Here is a 25265-nt window from a genome sequence, read left to right on the forward strand (position 1 = left end):
CCAATTGAACCTCTACAATTCAAGTTATGGCTGCCCAAACCTGCTGAACTCATGTCCAATTCTGCAGGTCACCTAGGGCAGCCACACTAAACCTAAATCCCATCACTCAACACACTTCATTTTTGGTTTACACAGAAAAAAATGGTCACTAATTGACCATTAATACCCATTTTCATCATCACATGGTCAAAGTCCCATTTCTCCACCCCAAACCCTAACTCAAACATTACCATTCATGCATTTTCATTGCATTTCTTCAATCCACTTACAAAATGCACATTAAGGGCAGCCATAATAACCTTTTAACTTCATTAAATCATCATAAACAAACCCTAACCATGGCTGCCAAAAATTTAGGGTTTACATACAATTGGTATTCAACAATTGTTTCTTTGTAATTTACACTCATTTATACTTACTCAACATAAATTTGAAGAGAAACATAAGTTTAAGTCACTAACCTCTTTTAGCTCAAATCCAAGCCAACCAAAACTTTAATTTTTCTTCAAAATTTTGCTGCCCAAAGCTTCCTCAAGGTGTGGGGTGAATTTTTTGTGAAGACAACTAGGGCTTTTATGGTGTGGAAGCTAGGGAAAATCAAGCTTGAAAAAGCTTGTCCATGGAGGTTAGGGAAGGAATGGTATACGGCAAGGAAGAAAGAATAAATGAGAAATCTGGTTTTTCTCTCATTTTTCAGCCCATTTGTCTCTTTTAAATATAGTTATGCCATGTGTCAACATTGGATTGGGTGAAGGCACACTAATGACATCATGTGATGTCATAAATTCCCATTTAATTCATTTTTTTTCTTTTCTTTTCTACTCATTTTCAATTCAATTTTTAATAATATTTATTCACATTTTATGTCATAATAATTATTTACTTAACTGGACAAGTCGGCCAAAAATCACCTCTGAAGGCGAAATGACCAAAATGCTCTCCGTTTGGCTTAATGGGCCAAAATTGTCTGTACCGATTGAAAAATTTTTCTAAGTATTTTCTTGGCATTCTAATGTCATAAGAACCTCAATAACCCTTCTCTGGAGACCCAGAAATTATTTTATAATTTTTCCCCCGGGTCTAGGGCTCCTAGTTGCGAGAACTGCAACTTTTCACTAGGTTACCCATCGCTATGGCACCGGCTCATTTAACTTGGTTGTATTTTATTTCTAAAATTTTTCCTAAATTTTTCTTATTAATATTTGAGTTAATTATGGTTCCTCACTTTAGTTTAAATATTTTTCCGGACGTTCTAACTGTCCGGGCCGACACTAGTCACCGGAACAGTAAACTGTACGGACTAGCTCAAGTGAGGATGTTACAGGCTCTCTTAGGAAGGGATTGGGTAAATGCAAATTGGTGCATCTTTTCATCTCTTTACTAATTTTTACTATTTTGGAAAGGAAATGATGTGGAGGTAGTATGGGTAGATGCAAAGGCATTTGTGACTAATTTAGAAGCAGTTGAGGCCTAGTACTATGATGCAAATATGAGTCCTATCCAATTTCTCAGAAAGCAAGCTTAGGCATCAGCTCACAACTCCCTTGGAGAAACCCATGTGGTGTATGCTAGGACCACAATAACTTCCTCACCTGAAGAAGGAAAGCAGGTTGAGGAGTCAAAAGAGCTAACAAGGAAAAATGAAAAGTCACTTGCAATCGTGTCTTACCAGAGGTCGATGAAGGAGCCCTTAGTTAAAAAGCTTTATGATGAGTACCGAACATACTAAAAAAAAGTTGGCAGTAGCTGCAGCTGCTATATCCAGAGTATAGATACAATAACTCCTTGACATAATAGAGATGAAAAGACCTAGAAGTTGAAGGAGCTAAAGTCATATATGAAGAAGAACCTGAGGAGGAGAGACCAAAAGAACTGCAACTTCAGGACTTGGACCCAGCTTGCATAGCTTGATGACATACTAATTGGTGTGCAAGATCCACTGGAGGAAGTAAATCTTAGCTCACCTAAGGAACCATGAGTAACTTATATCAATTCTTTATTAATGAAAGACTTAAAACAAGAAATAATCTCATTGTTTCATAAATACATATATTGCTTTGCTTGGGATTACTATGAGATACTAGGTCTTTAGAGAAGCTTGGTAGAGCACAGGTTACCAATCAAACTTGAGTATAAACCTCGCTATCGAGCACTTAGGAGTAGAGCTGTGCAAGGTTCTTGGGGTCTCAAATCGAACTAAGGAATAGTACCAAATCGATAGGAACTATATCGAACCGAAATTATTTTGATATATTAGTTCGGTTTTAGTTCTTCATTAAGAACCAAATCAGAACTGTGTCGAAACTGAACCGGAACTGTACCGAACTGAAAGCAAACTGAAAGCCGAATTTATAAATATAGTTTTCTAATTTTTTAGATATATTATATACTTTTAATATAATTATATTTATATGTATATATATATATATATATATATATATGTATATTTAATTATAAACTAAATGCAAGGTAATATTATATTTTATTTCTTTATATTTTCTTAGTAATTTTAGTTATAAATACATTAAATTACCTTATAATTCTTAATTGTAAATTTACTATTATACTATATATATGTTAAGTCATAATTATATTTTTATTTTATAGTTAAATACTATATAATTAATAAATAACTAAAATGTATATTATATGATATACTTATACTACTATATTATATAATACACTAATCTTAAATTATTTATGCACCTTATAGTTGAGGATTATACAATTTAGAAATATCTAAAAAACTATAAGATATGATGTATTATGTATTAATAACACAATTCAAAACTTAAATGCTAATTTAGATATGACTTTTTTAGGGAAATAATTTTGTAAAATTGTTTAAAGAACCAAGAACCGAACTGGAATCGTACTGGAATAAAAAAATCAAGAATCATACCGAACCAAAATTGAAACAATAAAGAACTAAATTGGAACAGTACTGAAATTCTGGTTCTATTCCAGTTCCTAGGTAGACCCTTAATTGAATCAAAACTGCACATCCCTACCTAGGAGAATGTCAAAGGAGGTAATCCTGAAGGTGAAAGAGTAGATAGAAAAGCTCTTAAAAGTAGGATTTATCGGACCAACCAAGTATAGTCAATGGCTATCTAACATTGTACCTATGGTTAAAAAGAATGGGAAGCTATGGATCTGTATTGATTTCAAGGACCTAAATGTTATAATGCCAAAGGACATATATGTGATGCTGGTTGTAGATATGCTCGTTGATGCTGCAACTAAGAATGAACTACTTTCTTTTCTTGATGGTTTTTCAGGTTATAATCAAATATTCATTGCTTCAGAAGATGTGTCAAATATTGCTCTCGGTTGTCTAGGTTCCATTGGGACATTTGAGTGGTTGATCATGCCTTTTGTCTTGAAGAACCAAGTGTAACTTACCAAAGGGCCATGAATATACTATTTAATGTTATGCTGGGGCATTTCATGCAAGTCTATATTGATGATATAGTAGTGAAGTCCAAAAAGTCAAATGAACATGTGGAGCATTTGAGGAAGAGTTTTCAGAGAATGAGGTAACATTACCTGAAGATTAATCCTCTCAAATATGCCTTTGGTGTTAAAGCCGAAAACTTTTTAGGATTCCTGCTACATCAAAAAGGAATGGAAGTGGATTAGAACAAAACCAAAGCCATATAGGAAGCAAAACCACCCCAGACTAAGAAATAGCTATAGAGGTTCCTAGGATAGGTAAATTACTTAAGAAGATTTATATCTAATCTTGCAGGTAAAGCAAAAGGATTTTTTGACCTGCTGATACTTAGGCAGGAGAATGACTTTAGATGGGAAGACAAATACTAACAAGCCTTTGACAAAATCAAGGAGTATCTCACTAGGCTGTCGGTACTTGTTCCCTTAAGGTATGGCCATCCATTGAAGCTTTATCTATTTGCCACCTTTGATTCTGTGGGCTATCTACTAGCATAAGACAACCAAATGGGATATGAGCAGGCTGTATACTACTTGATTTAGAATCTAACGGATACAAAGACCAGGTATTCTTTAATTGAGAAACTTTGTTTAGCTTTGTATTTTTCCTATATGAAGTTAAGACATTACCTGATAGGTTCCAGGATATGTGTAGTCTCACAGACAAAATTAATGAAAAACATGTTATCTAGACTACAGATTACTAAAACTAGGACAACTCTTTCCTTTAGTTTGGAGTTTTAGTGTACCAATAACTAAGTCGAGTATGAAGCATTGATCATCGGCCTAGAAATCCTTAAAGAATTGGGAGCAAAAGAAGTACACATCATGGGTGATTTACAGCTGGTTATTAAGCAGCTTATTGGAGAATACAAGTGTGGCAGTTTCTCCTTTGTTCCTTATTTTGCTACTGCTGTGCAAATCTTGGATTGCTTTTAGGAAGTTTCTTTCACACATGTGCCAAGGAAAGCCAGCTAGGAAGCTAATGAGTTGGCTCAACAAGCTTTTAGTTTGGGGATGTCTTAGGTGCTGACACATAGGATGATTCTAGTAAGAAAGAAGAAAAATTCTTCCATAAAGGAAAGAGATATATCCATTGATTTATTTAATACTGACCTGGTTGTCACAAATGACTAGAGAAACTACTAAAGAGGTATCTGGAGTTTCCATCAATTAAAGTACCTCATCGTATCAAGGTCCAAGCCATAAAATGCTTACTACTTGAAGGTGTGCTTTTCCAAAAGGGCTTTAATGGCTTGTTACTTAGGTGTATTGGTTCCCCTGAAGCCATGAAAGTTATGCAGTAGGTACATGAAGGGATCTCTGGAGACATCGGGTAGGTATCAAGATAAGATGGCTCATTAGGAGACATGGCTATTACTGGCTAAAGATCCTTAAGGATTGCATAACTTGCGCTAAGGGTTGCCAATAATATCAAAGATATGGTGCAGTAAAGAGGAGACTAGTAAAGGAGATGCACCCTATCCTGAGGCCATGGCCACTCAGAGGTTGGGCTATCGATCTTATAAGTAAAATTCATCCAGCATCTTCAATGGGTCATCCTCTCATTATTATTACTACTACAGATTACTTAACCAAGTAGGTAGAGGCAATACCCACAAAAAAGGTAAAATAAAGCGACATAATTAAATTTATCAAAGAGCTCATCATCCACAAATTGGAATCCCTTAAACCATTACAACTAACCAAGGAATAATGTTCACTGGTCAAGATATGAGGGACTTTGCAGAAGACTATGGTATAAAATTGCTCACCTCAATTCCATGCTATGCCTAAGCTAATGGGCAAGCAGAAGCTTCCAATAAGATCTTGATTAGCATAATGGAGAAAATGATAAACCAAAACCCAAGAGAGTGGCACCTATTATTTTTAAAGACCTTATGAGCATATAGGACCTCTAAGCTGGACGCAACACGGGCAAGCCCTTTTGCCTTGACTTATGGGCACGATGCAGTACTCCCAATAGAGGTAGTAGTTCCTTCACTTAGAGTCTCTCTGCAAAATGGCCTCACTCTAGATGAATACACTCAGGCTATGGCTATGGAATTGGACGACCAAAATGAAGTATGAATGTAGGCATTCAATCACATAACTGCACAGAAGAAGAAAGTGTCAAGGATCTATAACAAAAGGATTTGAAGGCAGAATTTTCAACAAAGAGACGTGGTATAAAAAACTATATTACCTGTTAGTGCCAAAGACAAAAAGTTTGGCAAATGGTCTTCAAATTGGGAAGGACCCCTTTAGGTTCATCAGGTATAAGAGATAATGCTTATTGGTTGGTAAGTCTTGCTGGAGAGCCACATAAGAAGTTAATCAATGGTAGATACCTGAAGAAATACTTTCCCATTTTATAAGAAATGTAAGAAAAACAAACAGAAGAAAATAATTAAGGCCGACCCATGGCCTCATAAAAGTTGACCCCATAACTTGCATAGGATTCCTGCATAGAACAATGTAATGAAAGTTGATATAATGGCTAGACATTTAATGTAATCACATGTAGTTATGACACTCCTTGCAATCAAAGTTGGCCTTTTTTGGGCTACTTATAAGATGTATGAATAAATAAAGAGAACACATGAATTGTAACACCCCCTTACCCGATCTACAGTGTAGCCGAGCAAAGGAATGTCACATCCTGTGTCAAAGCACCTAATCTTATCCTATTCAATTGATGGTTACTTTAATTTCATCATAATTTAATTAAGGAAATTTTTAATAAAAAACTGCAAGAGTTTCCCGTATTTTGAACATTTTACCTATTAAAGAATTGGCCTGTTTAAATATTCCATATTGGAAAATTTCAAATATGTAACAAATTTAACATCACAATTCATATTTCTTTTTCCAATCACATCTACTTCTATATATAAATTTTCCTTTATTACATTCATTTACAAAATATGTATACATTTATCATACAATCCAAAAATTTAATTACATCTTTGTTTAATTTCAATGTACATAGTTATGCACTACTGTGGGCCAAAAATCTATACCAAAATGAAGTGCAGAGGTGACAATGACTCCTATTGTAGATCAGTCCCGAAATTCCTGTCCATAGTCTACTGCATTTTATCTTCTGGACCTGCAGGAGGAGAAAGCATCACGCTAAGCATTTCTGCTTTGTGGTGCACTAGTATAATAAAAATACAATATACAAACAAAATAATTTCATATTTATACCAAATAAGGAAAATGCATGTTTAAATGTTCATAAATCATTTACAAGAGTATAAAATCTATAACTTCAAACTTTTGTAGTCATTTCACAAGATTTTTCTCTCGTTTTCTCATATTTTCACGATCTTTGGAAATAGTTATTTTCATTGGATCTTTCCTTTTTTCTTGCTTCAATATTCAACTTTCTTAGTTGAGTTTAGTGCCCAAAGTAATCTTTAATAGAATTGTCAAGACTGGATACGCGGGTTTTACTGGCATTGGACACTCGGTGCCTCGGGCCTTCATACCGTCGGACACATCAGTGCCTACTGGGTATGCAATATAGTGGGCATAAATACCATGGAATAATCATATTGGACACTCAGTGCCTACCAATAATTATTTGGGCATAGAACCCATGGGCAGTACTGCTAATCTCATCCCTTCTTGGCATGCCAATCTATCCAACCCATTCACTCCTGTCTGGGCATACTCGGGCTAATTTATCATCATTAGCAATTTATGGTGCTCATTATTTCATCATTTCATCATTATTTCATTCATCACTAGAACCATAGGTCCCAAACACAATTTCATATGCCATTTATGTTTATCATGCCATTAGCATTAAGCATAATTCACTTTTCAAGCAATTATGCTTACATTTAATAATTTTCAGATTTGATACCTCAACTTCCTTAGTAGATTTGGCTAAGGTACAACAAGAATTTGACCATACCTGCTTCATGAGAGTTGTAGATCTATGTCTTATGTTTATTTTGGCTTTAGAATCATTCAATTTTCATTTGTGTAGCTTGAGTTATGGCCATTTGCCAAAACTGTTCAGGTGACAAATTTCTAGTTTTCAGGTCACTTCTAGAATTCAGGCAGATTTTTGGACTCACTTTACCAAGCATATTTGAATAGGTTACAATCATAATATAGCATTATAGTCTTCATATGAATATTTCCCCTATGTCTCAAGATTACACAGGTTTACGAATTACACAATTTGGAGTTTTGTAGAGTAAGTTATGCTCAATTAAGTGTGTACTGTTCATTTGGTCATTTTTCAGGGTTCCAGATTTGCACTTTCGGATTCCAGTCCTAATTTAGGTATCTTTTAGTCAGTTTAAAGTCAAGTCTTCTTCATGAAAATTGTTCCTCTATATCATAGTTTTACAACAACGTAAATTTTACCTCATTTGGAATTATATACAAGGAGTTTTGTCCAAGTAAACAGGACATGTTTAAGTGTATTCTTTACTAACTGTTGGACAGGGTTTGGGCAGTTTTTGGAGCCCGAATTTGAACAAGTTACACTTTGAGTTTGTCATTTTGTTCTTCAGAAAAGTTATTCCTTTATGTTTTATCTTTTTAAAAAATTAAGAATCACCTAATTTGGAGTTTCATAGAGTGAGTTAGACTCATTCTAATCCAGATTACTTAGGGTGCCCTTCACCTGGGTTTCATGTATTGTAACTTAAATTCTATCAATTATTTCAAGTATCTACACACAAAATTTGGACAACTTATCTTCATGAAAGTTTTAGCATAGTGTCTTAGATTTAAAATGCCATTGGTTTCACATTAATTGGAGTTATGTAGTTCAGGATATGAGCATTTAACTCCACTAGACTTAAGCTATCCAAATTCACCCAAAATGTCCAACTCCCACTTCATTTAGTTTCTTCAGCAAATCATTTATGTTTCTCGATCAGTATATATCACATAGTCATAATACAACCATAATAGTCTTAAAAAGGCTCCATACCAGGAGAAACCTAATTATATAAAAACCCTAACTTAATAGCAAAAGCTTTGAAAATTCAAGGGATTTATTAGCACTAACTTTGATTTAAAGTTTTAATCACCTTCAATCAACCTTCAATTCCACCCAAAACTTGATTCTCCTTTTTGGTCTCCCTAAACCAAGATTTCTTCTTCCCAAATCTTCCAATTTTCTTTGACCTCTTGCTTGCTTTCTTCAATTTAAAGCTCAATACATAGTTTTCTCTCAATTTCCTATATGATTTATGCAGGGATTTAGGTGTTTTGAAGCTTGGAAGTGAAGCTCTAATGGTGAATTGGGAAGAATAGTGGATGGCAAGATGGGAAAAAAAGAAGAAGATGAAGATATTTGTCCTCTTGTGATTGATGTTTATCTATTCTAATCCTAAATGGCAAAATTGTAAATATGTGAAAATAGCAAACTTGCAATCATTTGTAAATCTTGAATCATTGGTTTGACTAATTAGTGTAATTATGTTTAATTATCTTAATCCTAATTAGTTAAGGTAATCTACTTCTTTAACTTAATAAATTTCATTTTTGGTCAATATTTGACTTTTAAATTTAATTGACCAAATTTTATTCTTACCGGATTTCTGTTCATATTTTTCATAATACCCAATCAGTCCCTAGCTTTGGTTTTTAATTCTACTTATTTGAACTTATTTCTTTTCATTTCCTTGACTTATTAATTCAGAAGATCCTACAGGAATTGGAGTAACAACCAAACCCGTAGTCACTTTCCAATGGTGTCACCCATCACTGAGATTTGTGCTCATTTAACTAATTATACTCCACTTCCTTTATTTTTTCTTCAACCTTACTTGATCTTTATTAATTTAATTTATGACTCCTTACTTAAATTTAAGGGTATTTCCAGACATTCTAGTCTGTCTTGACAGATGTTAGTCACCAGAATAGTAGAATGTATAGACTACCTATAGTGGAGAGTGTTACATGGCTCACCATTCACAATATAACTGTCAAAATCATAGATATCATAAAAATATACAAATTTATTATAGGTGAAATCAGTGCACTGGTTATAAAAACCAATAATCAAATGTTAAGGCCTACAATAGAGATAAGATAGAGTCACAAGACCTGTTTAGTGACTTCGATAAGAAGTTAAGAACTTTGAACATGACTGGTGCTCCCAAATTATAGCCTTTGCTGGTGCAGTCAACTCCCTCAAGGCCTCACCCTTAGATAAGTTAACATTTCTGTTAATCATGTGATCAAGTAGCAAATCTTCCTCTTACTGCATACAAGAGGCCTAATATACCTTCAAATGAGCTATCTGCACTTCCAAGCTAGCAACCTTCTCCCTGATGGCCTTCACCTTATCCTCTCTCTCTATAGCTTAGGCCACATAAGATTGAGCTTTCTGAACAAGTTCTTTGAACTCAGTATATTGGGTGGTGAAGGCAGTAATGGAAGCAGAGAGTGATGCAGAAGATTGACTCTTCTCTACATAGGCAGGAAGGATCTTTGCAATCTGTGTCTGCGCATCCTGGAGATGCGCACCTATAGCAACTAGAGTAGACAAATCTAAAAGTAGTGAAGACCTCTACTCCTATATATTAGAACCAAGCTCGATTGTCATAAGTAGCACAACTGGTTCTTAAATGTTGTGACTGTGGTCTTAAAGGGCCCAGCTGTAAGATGAGAACTGGAAGAGCTACCAGAAAACTTGGTCAGGAAGGAGAGGTCAAGTTCCTGAAGAGGATTAATCACATCAACTAAGGTGGCAACCTTATGGCTCGTGATAATAGAGGAGCTAGGAGTAGAGGAAGTCACTGAAGCTAGAGCAAAAGTAGCATGAACCTGCAAAAAAGTAAGGTTAGTACCAGCTTAAGTCACAGAAACATAATTCAGCTAATAGAACAGTACATACCTCATGGGAAGTAAAAGAAGGAATATCCCTAGGAGGATCATCATCTCCAACATCTGCTATCTCCTGAGTAGCATGGTCATTCTGAGTGTCAACTGTGCCTTATATCTCCTCATGGGTCCCAAAATACCACTCTGTAGACTCCTATTTTTGTGACCTTGTGGGCATGTGCATTGAGGCTATGAGTGAGATATATTTAGAGGTAATAAAAATGGATAATCATATATATAGAATGTTTCTTGAAGAAAATAATTTTGAAGAGTAAAAAATGTTTGATTAAAGTTAAATGAAATTTATTTCTTTGTTTAAATTTAATTTTAGGAATTTGTTTTATTAAAAAACCTAATTAGACCTAATTAGGCTATCTAAGGCCAATAAGGCCTAGTAGGGTATTTTGATTAAATAAATAAAAGCTCATAATTCTTTTTTTTTATTTTTATTTTTAAAGGAAAATAAAATTTAAATAGGAAGTTTCCTCTTTAAGACTTCTTAAATCTTCTTATTTAGGGATTATAGTTTTTGATCTAAACCCTATAAATACCTCACAAAAAAGAAGAAATAAAGTTAGAGAGAGGGAGGATAGAAGAGAACAACATAACACAAGAAAAAACTCTTACTCTATCTCTTTAATTCGATAAGCTTTCCTCATCTCCTTCTTTTTTTCTTCCTTTTGCTTTTTTTCTTTTTCTTCAGGAAACCTTCAAGATTTCTTTAAAGTATGTGTTTCAAATTATGAATATTCAAGAAATATGTCTTAAATCTATTCTTTCATGTTTATGTGCCTTTAGATGGTCTCACATGTTCATAACATTCATGTATATGCGATAAATTTGAGGGTGATGACAACTCTGCACATGTTTTTATTTTTGTCCGTTCATTTTTAATTAATTTTCATCTACTTATATTTTTGTAAAAATTATATAAAAATTATATTTGTAATCTTCATAAAATTTTAATAATTTTAGCCTGAAAAATTATGAAAAAAGATGATAAATCAAGTAAGTTATGATTGTCCAAAATTAGGATGTCTGCAGATTATGATTTGCAGTGCAGCAGACTTTCAAGGTTCACATCTCTCTCAATTGTTCATCTTTATCTACGATTCTTAGGCCTAAAATTAAATTCAAGTTCTAGTCTAACTTTTCCTATTAGTTTCATAAAAAATCTTTTGTAGTTTAAGAGATATCATAGTTTTTATAAATTAGTACAAATAATATGATATTTTGTCTTACTCCTATAATTTTTTTGAAATTTTATACTTGTTCAAATATTTTTAGAAATTCAAACACAAAGACACAGTGAATCTGCTAGATCTAGAAATTTATTTTGTTTATATTTTTTTGGTATTCAAGTTTTAAATTATATCTTGATCTACTTTTAATGATGTATATAATGTGATATGATATTATGAAGTGTTAAAATTAGGTTAGACGGACCCATGGCCATTGTATAGTTTTGGCCCATTAAAAACCCATATTGTAAGTGATTAAATTTTTAATTATAATGTTTATTTTATTTTAAAAAATAAATTGATAAGTAACTCTAAGGTAAGCACCAAAAAAGGCAATAATTGCATGGAACTTAACAGGAGTAAGACAATGATTAACTTGTTATACTAAAAAATGTATTTCTTCAAGGGTAGTTTGCTCCAATGGCAACTACAATAATTAAAAGGTAAGTTTTTCTTAAATTTTTTTAGATAATAATTTTGTATGTAACAAGTAGTAATAATAGGAATTTATTTGGTAAATAATAAAATCAATTTTTTTTGTGTTATAACCCATGTTTGATATATAAACTAAATTTAATTAAATACTTGGTAAATAGTAAAATAAATTTGTATATTAGAAATAATTTTTTCAAGTTGTAATTGTTTGGAACCTTTTGGGTTTTTATTATAATAAACAAAACATGTACATAATTTATTTATTTTAATTATCTTTAGGGTAACTTGGTAAATAAATAAAATAGGTTAATTAGAAACTTAGGATTGTTTGGAAATTGAATTTATTTGTAAATTAAATTATCAATAATAAATTAATTTTAGTAATTTGATAAATTTCACTTAATTTAATTTATTAACCCTATAAATAGGGAGTACTTGTGCATAAAAATTATTTGTAAACAATAACTCCTTTTTGAATTACTTGTGTGTGAAGGATTAAAAATTGTATTTTAAGGTAAAAAGTTTGATAAAAGAATAATAAATAAGACTTTTAGAAATATTAGTGCAGGATTGGCACTCAAATTAATGAGGTTATACTAGACATAAGGGTGCTTAACATCTTCCCCTTACATACCCACTATCCCAAATTAGACATTGGGTCATGGTGATGACGACTGTGAAACCTTTGCAAGGAGTAAGTTGCCATCCATGACCCTTTCGAAAAATTTAGTGCATCAATTAAATCCTTTCAGTTGTCCCTTTGAAAATTGATGCCTCAATAAGATGTCCCTTGGAAGAAACAAAAAATATTTCTAGGTTATTACCTGGATGGCGACTCTTGTCTATCTATGCCTTTGTGGCATAAATCCTTAGTACTATAGTAGTATTATGAGAAAACAGTACTTACTAGTGGACTCGATTCTATTAAGATTGTATAAATTGTATGTCTAGAAAATGCTGTTTAAGGAGGTGGTACTTAAGTGAGATCGATGTGACTCCACCATTTTTTTTGGGCATTACTTGGTGCATTTTATACGATCCTAGTAGATGATCTTTCGCTTTATGCCATAGTTTGATGACTCCACTAGGGATAAGGGATAGTTACTCCAACATATTTCTATTGGTATAATATTATTCACTGTTAAACTTTTTTGCATTGCATTACACTATCACACAGATCACACTTACCCTTTTAGCCCCCCCTAGTACTAACTGAGGAGGCATAGTTTCACTTGAGGCATGGAAAATTGGTGAATGCTAGCACCCCATGCCCTACCTTCGGTTATATAAAAGAGCCATAGCTCCGATTATTGTGCTTGATGGATAAGCTCTTACATGGATGACCCTTTCTCCTATCCAATAAAGCCCATGAGCCTTAGATTTTAGCACCAGGTACATTATAGATTTGTTGTATTGGATTTATAGCCTTACTGTCTAAACTATAAGTCTTAGTGTACTTGAAATGAACCCAAGCCTATAAACCTAATGTGTGAATAGGCCCAAGTCTATTTTAAAACCTATGTTAGATAAGAGGATGCCTACTTATGTTTAAATATTAAGGCTATAAACCCATGTTTATGAGAGGAGGCTCATCTTGGACCACTCCTTATTGGTGTGTCTAGTGTACCAAAGCTTAGGATAGATTTTTACCCTAACCAATACGTGAGAGTTGGGCGAATAAGGGGGGTGAAGATTCGGTTGCATTGAAGGTTTTGATTTTTTTTTTTTTTGCTTAGATTATGGTTTTGGTTCTAATTTTGGTCCAATTTATGTACTTTTGTTTTGGTTTTGTATTTTTAGGAATAGGTAAAGGCAAAAAAAAAAAAAAAAGGCTCATTCGTGTATTGCATTCATGTACATAACATGTTTAGGAAGTCCTTTTTTTGAGCAAACATAGCCTCGAAACACACTAAAGAGACTCTCAATCAGGTCACTTAGGTTAAGGAAAGGAAGAGACTAGTAAGGATTTCACTTGCACCAGTTATAATGGAAGACACAATGGCCATGTTTAAGAAAATACTTAACGAAACTTTGAATGCCAAGATGTTTGAGCTAGAAGAGAAAATAAGATTATTAAGGTTCAAACATGTCTTGCACCCCAAGGAGATTTTCCCAATTCAAACCCTTATCCAAAGTTTTTTAGCATCTTAAAGCTCGAGGTCTCCTGTAGCCCCTAGCACCCAGACCACTACCAAATCCATTCCCACTTAGCTATGATATCAATCAATATTGCTAGTTTTACCAAACCCACAGTCATGACATCGATCGTTGCTTTTGGCTTAAGTATGAGATCCAAGACCTAATTGATGCCAAAAAGATAGTTGACTCAAAAACTCGACCTAAATTCTCTACTGGGCCTTAATGGCCTTAGAGAGACCAATTGAGTCCAATTAGGTTTTTTAATAAAACAGATTCCTTGTTGACCCCGTGTAGCTCAAAATGAGCATTGATTTTGATGATAACAAAACTCAAAGAGAATCTATCTAACCTAACCTTAAAGTGATGTGTAGATTCTTTGTCTTATGCATAAAGAACCTTTGAAGTTGCATATAAGAAGAAAAGATACTCAAAGGCATTCCAAGACAAATCCAAAATGAGAAAAAGGCTATGGAAATCAAGACTCGAAGCAAAGGTATGAAAAGCATAGTGTTAGAGACTTAGGTCTTTTTGTGAAAAAGAATAGATGAGAATTTAGTCATATGGAGCTCAAAAATGAAAATTTATTTTCTGATTACTTTTTCTCATCATGACCTTGAACACCACTATTGAAATATTTTTTGAAGGTCTAAATCATTTTGCATTGCAAGTTGAGACATGCAGCTGTTGACTTAGTTTGCCAACTGGTTTGCTAAATTTTTTAGTTTGCTAATAAGTTTGCTAAAAACGTTAGTTTACTAACCAGTTTACTGACTGCTCCTAAAATTTTATTAGTTTGCTAATTTATCAGAGCTGCTCAACTTCGCACAAAAGGACAAAATAACGGCTATTTTGTCTTGGGCAGTGTGTATAACGTTCCAAAAGGGTTTCAAACGGTCTAAAATGATTTGGGACTATAAATACACATTCCTCACTTCATTTACACTTAATGAAAGCCTACATTTGAACTCCAACATTGATTTTTAATTTATTGCTTTCATTCAAGAGCATTTAAGATTTTGAGCTTCCATTGGCAAATCGACTCATCTCTTATTTATAGTTTGATTTGTATTGAGTAAGAGTGAGTGTTGAAATATTGAATTGCATTCAAGAGAGGTTGTACAAGCACCTATTGAAGCTTGAGAGTGTAAGTGCTTGTGATAGCACTTGTGAAGGTTTCAAGCTACCTTGGTGTAAAAGCTTGGTGTTGAGAAATTGTAAAGGGCTTTTGGTCTCTTGCCTTCAAAAGAGCAAATAGTGGAAAGAAGACTCAAAGAAGGTTCTTTGAGAGAGTGGATGTAGGCTAGTTAAGCCGAACCACTATAAAATCCTTGTGTTTGATTTCTCTAACCTTTACCTCTTTACTTTTATGCAATTTAAATTTCTTTTCTCATATACATGATATTGAATATTGATTATCTAGATTGAGTTGATAAATTTGTAGACATATTGAGTGACTTGAGAAAATTAGTTGATGAATGCTTTGTTAGATATTGCCATATACATTGATTGAGAATTGAATTACAACTTAGGAACACATTGTTGAAGCACATATTTCTTTCTTTTTATATAGAGAAGCACATAGTTGAACAAAGCCACAATTTTTCATTAGACCACAAGCAAGGGCCGAAAAATTGTTAAAGTCCAATTCACTCCCCCTCTTGGACTATTTTGGGACAACAAATTGGTATCAGAGCCTGACTCTCTTGCTTAGGGTATTACAACCTTAGAGTGATCCATAATGGCTAGTTCATCTAGTAATACTGCTGGTATACCTGCACCTTTAATTGAAGGCTACTCAATCACTAGACCACCACTTTTCAATGGCACTAATTATTCATTTTGGAAAGTAAGAATGAGAAATTTCATACAATCTGTAGATATTGATGCATGGAGAATTATTAAAAATGGTCCACATATTCCTCAAAAGAATGGTACTGGAACTACAAAAGTTCCAAAACATGAAGATGAATATGATGACAATGATTGGAAGAAAATCTCTATAAATGCTAAAGCTATTAATATTTTGCATTGCTCACTTGACCTTAATGAATACAATCGTGTTTCAGGATGTCAATCTGCTAAGGAAATTTGGGATAAGCTTGAAGTGACTTATGAAGGAACTGATGTTGTTAAAGAGTCTAAAGCAAACCTTCTGATTCGAGATTATGAGTTGTTTGAAATGAGGCCAGGAGAATCAATTGCGGATATGAGTACAAGATTTACTGATCTTGTAAATCTTCTCAAAGCACTTGGTAAAAAATTTGAGGAAGCTGAACTTGTGAAGAAAATTCTTAGATCACTTCCAAAGTCTTGGGAAGCAAAGACAACAGTTATCCAAGATACCAAAGATTTCAAAACGTTCACCTATGATGAACTCATTGGTTCTCTCATTGCACATGAAATGGTATACAAGAAGGATGAAGTTGAAAATGAGCAAATGAAGAAGAAAAGCATTACTCTCAAATCAAACAAGGATGAAGATAAGAAGAAAGGAGTTGCATTCAAAGTTGACTCAAGTGACAACTCAAGTGTTTCAAGTGATGATGAAGATGAAATGGCTGTGCTTGCAAGAAAATTTAAAAGAGCTTTCAAGAAAGGAGGAAGCAAATACAAGAAATTCTTGAAAAAGTATACTCCCAAGGATAAGTACTTCAGAGATTCAAAAGAAGAAATTGTATGTTATGAGTGTCACAAACCTGGACATATCAAGCCCAAATGTCCATTGCTCAAAAAGAAGAAAGGAAAAGAAGATAGGAGCAAGAAAGCTATGAAAGTAGCATGGAGCAACAGTGAAGAGTCTTCAAATGATGAATCAAGTGACAAAGAGGCTGCTCTTCTTTGTTTGATGGCATGTGAGGAGAAAGTTGAGAGCTCACAAAAAGAAGAAGAAAGCGACAATGAGGTTTGTTGCAAAGGGATGAAGGAAAGTGATAAATGGTATATAGATAGTGGCTGTTCAAAGCACATGACTGGTGAAAAAGACAAGTTTTCAAAAATTGCAATGAAAGATGGAGGATATGTAAAATTTGGAGACAAAGGGAAAGGAAAAATAATTGGAAATGGCACAATTGGCACCAAACCTTGTATTGAAGATGTATCACTTGTTGAAGGTTTGAAATACAACTTGCTAAGTGTAAGCCAACTGTGTGATAAAGGCTTTGAGGTAAAGTTTACTTCGTCTCTATGTACAATCAATAGTTTAAATAATGACACATTGTTCATTGCCAGTAGATCAAATAATGTTTACTTGCTTGACATGAATAATTTTGAAACTAATCATGGTACATGTCTAGTATCTCTTGATAATTCTAGTTATTTATGGCATAGAAGACTGGGTCATGCAAGCATGCATACACTCTCAAAACTGTCTAAGAAAGAACTTGTCAATGGTCTTCCTAAGATTAAGTATGAAAATGAATTTCAATGTAGAGCATGTGCACTAGGAAAGCATACTAGAGCATCTTTTAAATCTAAGAATATTGTGTCTACCACTAGGCCATTAGAATTGCTTCATCTTGATTTATTTGGACCCGTAACTCCTACTAGTCTTGGTGGAAAGTCATATGCTTTAGTTATTGTTGATGACTATTCAAGATATACATGGACATTTTTCCTTGCTCACAAAGATGAAACTTTTGAAAAATTCACCTCGTTTAGTAAAATGGTTCAAAATGAAAAAGGCTTTTGCATCTCATCTATAAGAAGTGACCATGGAACTGAATTTGAAAACCATTTGTTTGAGAAATATTGTGACAAATGTGGAATCAATCATAATTTTTCAGCTCCTAGAACTCCACAACAAAATGGGGTAGTAGAAAGGAAAAATAGAACTTTGCAAGAAATGACTAGAACTATGTTGAGTGAAAATAATTTGCCAAAGTACTTTTGGGCTGAAGCTGTTAATACATCTTGTTATGTGTTGAATAGAGTTTTGATTAGACCAATTTTGAAAAAGACCCCTTATGAGCTTTGGAAAGGAAGAAAACCAAATATCTCTTATTTTAAAGCATTTGGTTGTAAGTGCTATGTGTTAAATAACAAGAAGGATAACCTAAAGAAATTTGATGCTAAATCCGATGAAGGAATCTTTCTTGGGTATTCAACAAAGAGTAAAGCCTATAGAGTGTTCAATAGAAGAACTTTGGTTATTGAGGAAACTATTCATGTTCTGTTTGATGAGACTAACCCTTCTATTAGAAGGAAAAATGCTTGTGATGATAATAATGAGCAGGTTTTTGGAAAAGAAAATATAATATCAAGTCAAGAAATGGAACAAGTTGATGACAAAGATGAGGAAACTCAAGGAGAAACTACAATAGATGTCCATAATGCCAATGAAGATCAAATTAATGAAGAAATGCCAAATCTGGAAGAATTACAAGTAAATGAGCCACAGCATGAAGATTTGCCTAAAGATTGGAGATTTCATAGAAACCATCCTCAAGAAGACATTATTGATGATCCATCTCAGAGGATGATGACTAGAGCACAATTGAGAAGATATTTTGGTAATGTTGCTTTTGTTTCACAAATTGAACCTAAATGTTTTGAAGATGCTCAAAATGATGAAAGTTGGATTCTTGCCATGCAAGAAGAACTAAATCAATTTGAGAGAAATAAAGTTTGGAATTTAGTACCTAGACCAAAAGATCATTCAATTATTGGTACTAAATGGGTCTTTAGAAATAAAATGGACGAAAAAGGCAATGTTGTTAGGAACAAAGCTAGACTAGTGGCTCAAGGCTACAACCAAGAGGAAGGGATTGATTTTGATGAAACCTTTGCTCCGGTTGCTAGAATTGAAGCTATTAGAATGTTGTGTGCCTTTGCATGTTTCAAGGATTTTATGCTTTATCAAATGGATGTCAAGAGTGCATTTTTAAATGGTTATATTGATGAGGAAGTGTATGTTGCACAACCTCCAGGCTTTGAAAATCATGAGCATCCAAATCATGTTTATAAACTTACTAAAGCCTTATATGGTTTAAAGCAAGCTCCTAGAGCATGGTATGAAAGGCTTAGTAAATTTCTTTTACAAAATGATTTTCAAAGAGGCAAAGTGGATACAACACTTTTTGTTAAGAAGCATCATAATGATATGCTCATTGTGCAAATTTATGTTGATGATATAATTTTTGGTGCTACTAACGAATCTCTTTGCAAGAAATTTTCTAAGATTATGCAGAATGAATTTGAGATGAGTATGATGGGTGAGCTCACATTCTTCCTTGGACTTCAAATTAAACAAATGAAAGATGGCATCTTCATAAATCAATCAAAGTACATCAAGGATATGCTAAAGAAATTTAAGATGGAAAATTTGAAGAGCATGGGCACTCCTATGAGTTCAACAATTAAAATGGACAGTGATGAAAAAGGTAAAGAAGTAGATACCAAGCTTTATAGAGGTATGATTGGCTCTCTTTTGTATCTTACTGCATCTAGGCGGATATACACTTTAGTGTTTGCTTGTGTGCAAGATTTCAATCATGTCCAAAAGAATCCCATCTAAGTGCAGTCAAAAGGATTTTTAGATATCTCATAGGCTCACAATCAATTGGTTTATGGTATCCAAAATGCGAATCATTTAATCTTGTTGGCTATAGTGACTCTGATTTTCTTTGGAAGTAGATCGATGAAAAAGTACCTCGTACTTGTCAATTTCTTGGTCATGCACTAGTTTCTTGCACGAAGAAACAAACTTGATAGCTTTATCTACTGGTGAGGCGTAATATATAGTCTTTGGTAGTTGTGTTGCTCAAATTTTATGGATGAAACAACAATTGGAAGATTTTGGTTTAAAATATAATCTTGTTCCAATTAAGTGTGACAACACAAGTGCCATAAACTTGGTCAAAAATCCAGTCCAACATTCAAGAACTAAACATATTGAGATTAGACATCATTTTATTAGAGATCATGTTCAAAATGGAAATATCAAAATAGAGTTTGTTGCCTCTGAAAATCAACTTGCTGACATTTTTACAAAGCCTCTTAATGAAGAAACCTTTTGTAGAATTAGAAGGGAAATTGGTATGTGTGAATCACTTGCTTGAAATCAAAGTCATAATAACTTCATGTATCTACATTTTATTAAATGTGTAATTGATTTGCTGTGATATTAGTTTGCTGAAAAATCCTTAAAGCATATTAGCTAACTTGTTTGTGTACTCGCGAAATTAGTTTACTAGGTTGTATGCTAATATTGCGTGACGAAAATTAGTTTGCTATATCTGGTACTGTTCAAATTTCAAACAGAAAGGTGATTGTTCTTGAAATTTTTCTGCATGTTCAGCAATGCATTTAACTTTTTTTTGGTATTGCATTCTCAGTGCTGTGTCAGTCATATAAAAATGTTTATATGTGCATATAGGGACAGATAAACTTATTTGAAATATATAATAAAATAAAGAGTAAGAAACACAGTTCGATTGTGATGCAGTGACACTGAAAAGCGCGGGACTCAAGAGGACTTAAATCCTCTGCCACACGAAACCTCACGCGTTCTCTCTCTCCTCTGTATCGATTGCCGTCACCTCCTAAAAACCATACCCGATACCTCTTTCAGGCGAAGCATACCCTAACTCACCGAAAATCTCAATTTCTTTTTCTCTTCCACTCTTCACTCACCGAAATACCATTACCCGATTTCATTTTGTCTCAATGGCTCGCACAAAACGAAAATCCTCGTTGTTGCCACGCTTCATCTTCCTCGTCGACCTCAGACAATGCTCCTGTCGCGGCATTACGGAAGAAAATGAAAGGTAAGCAAAATGTGCCGAAATCAAAATCAGTTAGTGAGCCTTCTCACTCGTCCAAAGGTGTCGAATCTCCTAAATCCACACCAGAAAAGAAAAAGGCGGTACAGAAGCAAGGAACGGATGCTAAAAAGAAAATGGGTATCGCAAAGCTTTCGGGTTCAGTGGATAAAGCACTGTTAGATTGCAAATTCATCAAATGGGAGAACTTTGATCAGGTAAACTTTCACTTTAAAGAACTTTTTGAGTTTCAAGGTTGGTTGGGTGTCTGTGAATGCGCAAATGAATACTACCCTAGGCTTGTACAAGAATTTTATAGAACCTTGCGAACTGTTGATGATGAGGATCGATTTGAAGTCATTCTGAATACAACTACATATAGTGTCTCTGTTGAACTAATAGCCACGGCTTTAAATTTGCCCAATGATGGAAATAGAATTTCCACACATAAGGATGTTGCTAGAGTAGCAGGATTTAATCTGGTTGAGTTTGAGAATGAGGTATTTCCTGCTAGCACTACCAAAAATGAGAAATCCACTAGTACCAAAGCCCTCCAGCATATCAAAATTATTCACAGTATGGTAAACTATGTGTTCATCCAAATCGCGATTATGGCTATCTGAGTCACTTGGACATGTGTATTATGTGGCACATTGTAAGTAAAGTTAGGTTGAATTTAGCCTACTTAATTTTCAAAAACATGTGCAAAGCCTATGGAATTGGCAAACTGCCATATGCACATTTGTTGACTGTTGTGTTTAAAGAGCTAGAAGTGAATGTCACTAAGGAAAGCTCTAGGGCTGACTTGATAGTGCTTAGAGAAATACATTTAGACACTGATGGGAGAAAGACCAGATTTGAAAAGGGTGGTTCCTCCTCTGCTAAAGTTGATTCTGGTTCTGCTAGTGAAGTTTTGACTGAAATTCAAGGGCTAAGAGCTACTGTTAATGAACATTTTAGTTCAACAACTCAGTCTCTTGACATTCTCAGAAAATTTGTGGATGTTGTTGACTATAAAGTGAGTCACCTGCTCACTCAAAATGAGGAGTTAAAGAAGCTGATTCTGGCTCTTCGGCAGGCCAAGGGACTTGGAGTTCCAACTAAAGTTGAGGTTGGTACTCAGGTTTCTGCTGATAAGGGAGAAAGCAACAAAGTTGAAGAGTCTCCTGCTGATATGGCATGTGAAAGTGGTAAACTTGCTGAAGCAGAATTTGAACCTATAGTGGATGCCCCTGATGAACAAGCTAGTGACCAGGTTCTTGAACCTAAGATTGGTCCTACAACTGATGTACCTCCTGACCTTGATGGTAAAAAAGTTGTAGCAACTGAAAGTGAGTTGCCAAAGGAAAGTGAAACGGTTCTAGAATCTGAACAAGCTGTTGAACCTCCACCTGCACCATCAGTTGAGCAGTCTTTGTTCCTACACAGCACCAGGAACCTTCTCTCAAAGAACACCAAGCTAGTGCTCAAACTCAGCTATCTGCAGCTGCTGCCCCTGCAGCAAAGAAAGGTAAGAAAAGGTACAAGTCAACCGTGTCAAATCCGTACCAGACCCTCGCTGCTGCTCTTCAACCCCCTTCTGAAGATGATGAGGCCGAGAAAAATGATCAAGTGGCTGACCAAGCACCTCCGGCCCCTGTTATTAAACTGCCTAGGAAGAAAATGGTGCCTTCAAAATCCACTCGCAGGAGTAACAGACTTAAATAGCATCTCATCTGGATTTTTAGTTTACTGATTGCATTTTTAGTTTACTAGTCTGTGTGCTACTTTTGGTTTTTAGTTTGCTACTGTCTACCTTACTGCATTTCCATTTTGGCTAACATGATTCTTTTTGGGTATTTTCTCCTGTTTCCTTTTTGATTGATGACAAAAAGGGGGAGAATGGTTATGGATATGTGAATATGTGTTGATGAACATGAGACTATGGAAATGTGTTGATATACTTGTGAAGTGTGATGATATGTGAATGTGTGTTGATGTTTGTGAGATATATATATGTGATGATACTTGTGTTCTTTGGATATATGCTTATACTTGTGATTGATACTTGTGAAGTGTGAATATGTTTGATAGCATAATTTGGGGAGCTTATGTCTGAGAAAATGGATTTCTTGGATATTGTGTGCATATATTTAGGGGAGCTTTTCTGTATACTATACTTGGATTTACATACTCACATAAATTTTCACACACTTTTATTTTCTTGTTGATTCATTTGAGTTTTGTCATCATCAAAAAGGGGGAGATTGTTGACCCCGTGTAGCTCAAAATGAGCATTGATTTTGATGATAACAAAACTCAAAGAGAATCTATCTAACCTAACCTTAAAGTGATGTGTAGATTCTTTGTCTTATGCATAAAGAACATTTGAGGGTGCATAGAAGAAGAAAAGATACTCGAAGGCAGTCCAAGACAAATCCAAAATGAGAAAAGGCTATGGAAATCAAGACTCAAGCAAAGGTATGAAAAGCATAGTGTTAGAGTCTTAGGTCTTTTTGTGAAAAGAATAGATGAGAATTTAGTCATATGGAGCTCAAAAATGAAAATTTATTTTACGATTACTTTTCTCATCATGACCTTGAACACCACTATTGAAATATTTTTTGAAGGTCTAAATCATTTTGCATTGCAAGTTGAGACATGCAGCTGTTGACTTAGTTTGCTAACTGGTTTGCTAAATTTTTTAGTTTGCTAATAAGTTTGCTAAAAACGTTAGTTTACTAACGGTTCTTGATCGCTCCTAAAATTTTATTAGTTTGCTAATTTATCGTAGTGCTCAACTTCGCAAAAAAGGACAAAATAACGGCTATTTTGTCTTGGGCAGTGTGTATAACGTTCCAAAAGGGTTTCAAACGGTCTAAAATGATTTGGGACTATAAATACACATTCCTCACTTCATTTACACTTAATGAAAGCCTACATTTGAACTCCAACATTGATTTTTCATTTATTGCTTTCATTCAAGAGACATTTAAGATTTTGAGCTTCCATTGGCAAATCGACTCATCTCTTCTTTATAGTTTGATTTGTATTGAGTAAGAGTGAGTGTTGAAATATTGAATTGCATTCAAGAGAGGTTGTACAAGCACCTATTGAAGCTTGAGAGTGTCAGTGCTTGTGATAGCACTTGTGAAGGTTTCAAGCTACCTTGGTGTAAAAGCTTGGTGTTGAGAAATTGTAAAGGGCTTTTGGTCTCTTGCCTTCAAAAGAGCAAATAGTGGAAAGAAGACTCAAAGAAGGTTCTTTGAGAGAGTGGATGTAGGCTAGTTAAGCCGAACCACTATAAAATCCTTGTGTTTGATTTCTCTAACCTTTACCTCTTTACTTTTATGCAATTTAAATTTCTTTTCTCATATACATGATATTGAATATTGATTATCTAGATTGAGTTGATAAATTTGTAGACATATTGAGTGACTTGAGAAAATTAGTTGATGAATGCTTTGTTAGATATTGCCATATACATTGATTGAGAATTGAATTACAACTTAGGAACACATTGTTGAAGCACATATTTCTTTCTTTTTATATAGAGAAGCACATAGTTGAACAAAGCCACAATTTTTCATTAGACCACAAGCAAGGGCCGAAAAATTGTTAAAGTCCAATTCACCCCCACTCTTGGACTATTTTGGGACAACATTCCTAAAATTAAATTTAAACAAAAAATAAATTTCATTTAAATTTAATAAACATTTTTTACCCTTTAAAATTATTTTCTCCAAGAAACATGCCATACATATGATTATCCATTTTTAATGCCTCTAAATATATCTCATACTCATATAATTTTTCATCATTGGGTTCCTACTAGTGCAGCAAGAGAGGCCTGATGCTTCTTGGCGTTAGGCACATAACTGCCTGAACACCTAATAAGAGGTTGAGAGGAAACTTCTTACTATTTTTCTGAGGAGGGGAAGACTTCCTAATCTTGGGCTTATACTTCTTGGCTGGATACTTTCAACTTTTTTACTGAAGGAAGCCTTAGTTGAAATGAAGCACTTTTTTATTTCTTAGAAGGAGGCATAGGCTTTGGAGAGATTGCCTTCTATGCTGTGGCCATGGAAGGAATGCATGGCAAAGAACTTAAAAGGAAAAGCAGAAGTTAGCAAGAGGGAAAGTATAACATGGTTTGAGAAGTGAAATAGCAAACACTAGTAGCTAAGGGTCTAACAACAGCTTCATGGAACCTAGAAGACCACCAACTCTGGAAGGTGGGAAAGAGAGGAGTAACAGACCTCAGAGGGATCATTTAGCACACATCTTATAACTGCTTTGGCCTAAAATAGTGGTAGGCCACATTTTTTGGAGAGGACAAGGAAATCTTAGTACCAGTGGTAGGTTTGGCATAATGGAAGATGTCAGAAGGGAAACCCTA

Source organism: Hevea brasiliensis, chromosome 4 (assembly GCF_030052815.1).
Source record: "Hevea brasiliensis isolate MT/VB/25A 57/8 chromosome 4, ASM3005281v1, whole genome shotgun sequence".
NCBI lineage: Eukaryota > Viridiplantae > Streptophyta > Magnoliopsida > Malpighiales > Euphorbiaceae > Hevea > Hevea brasiliensis.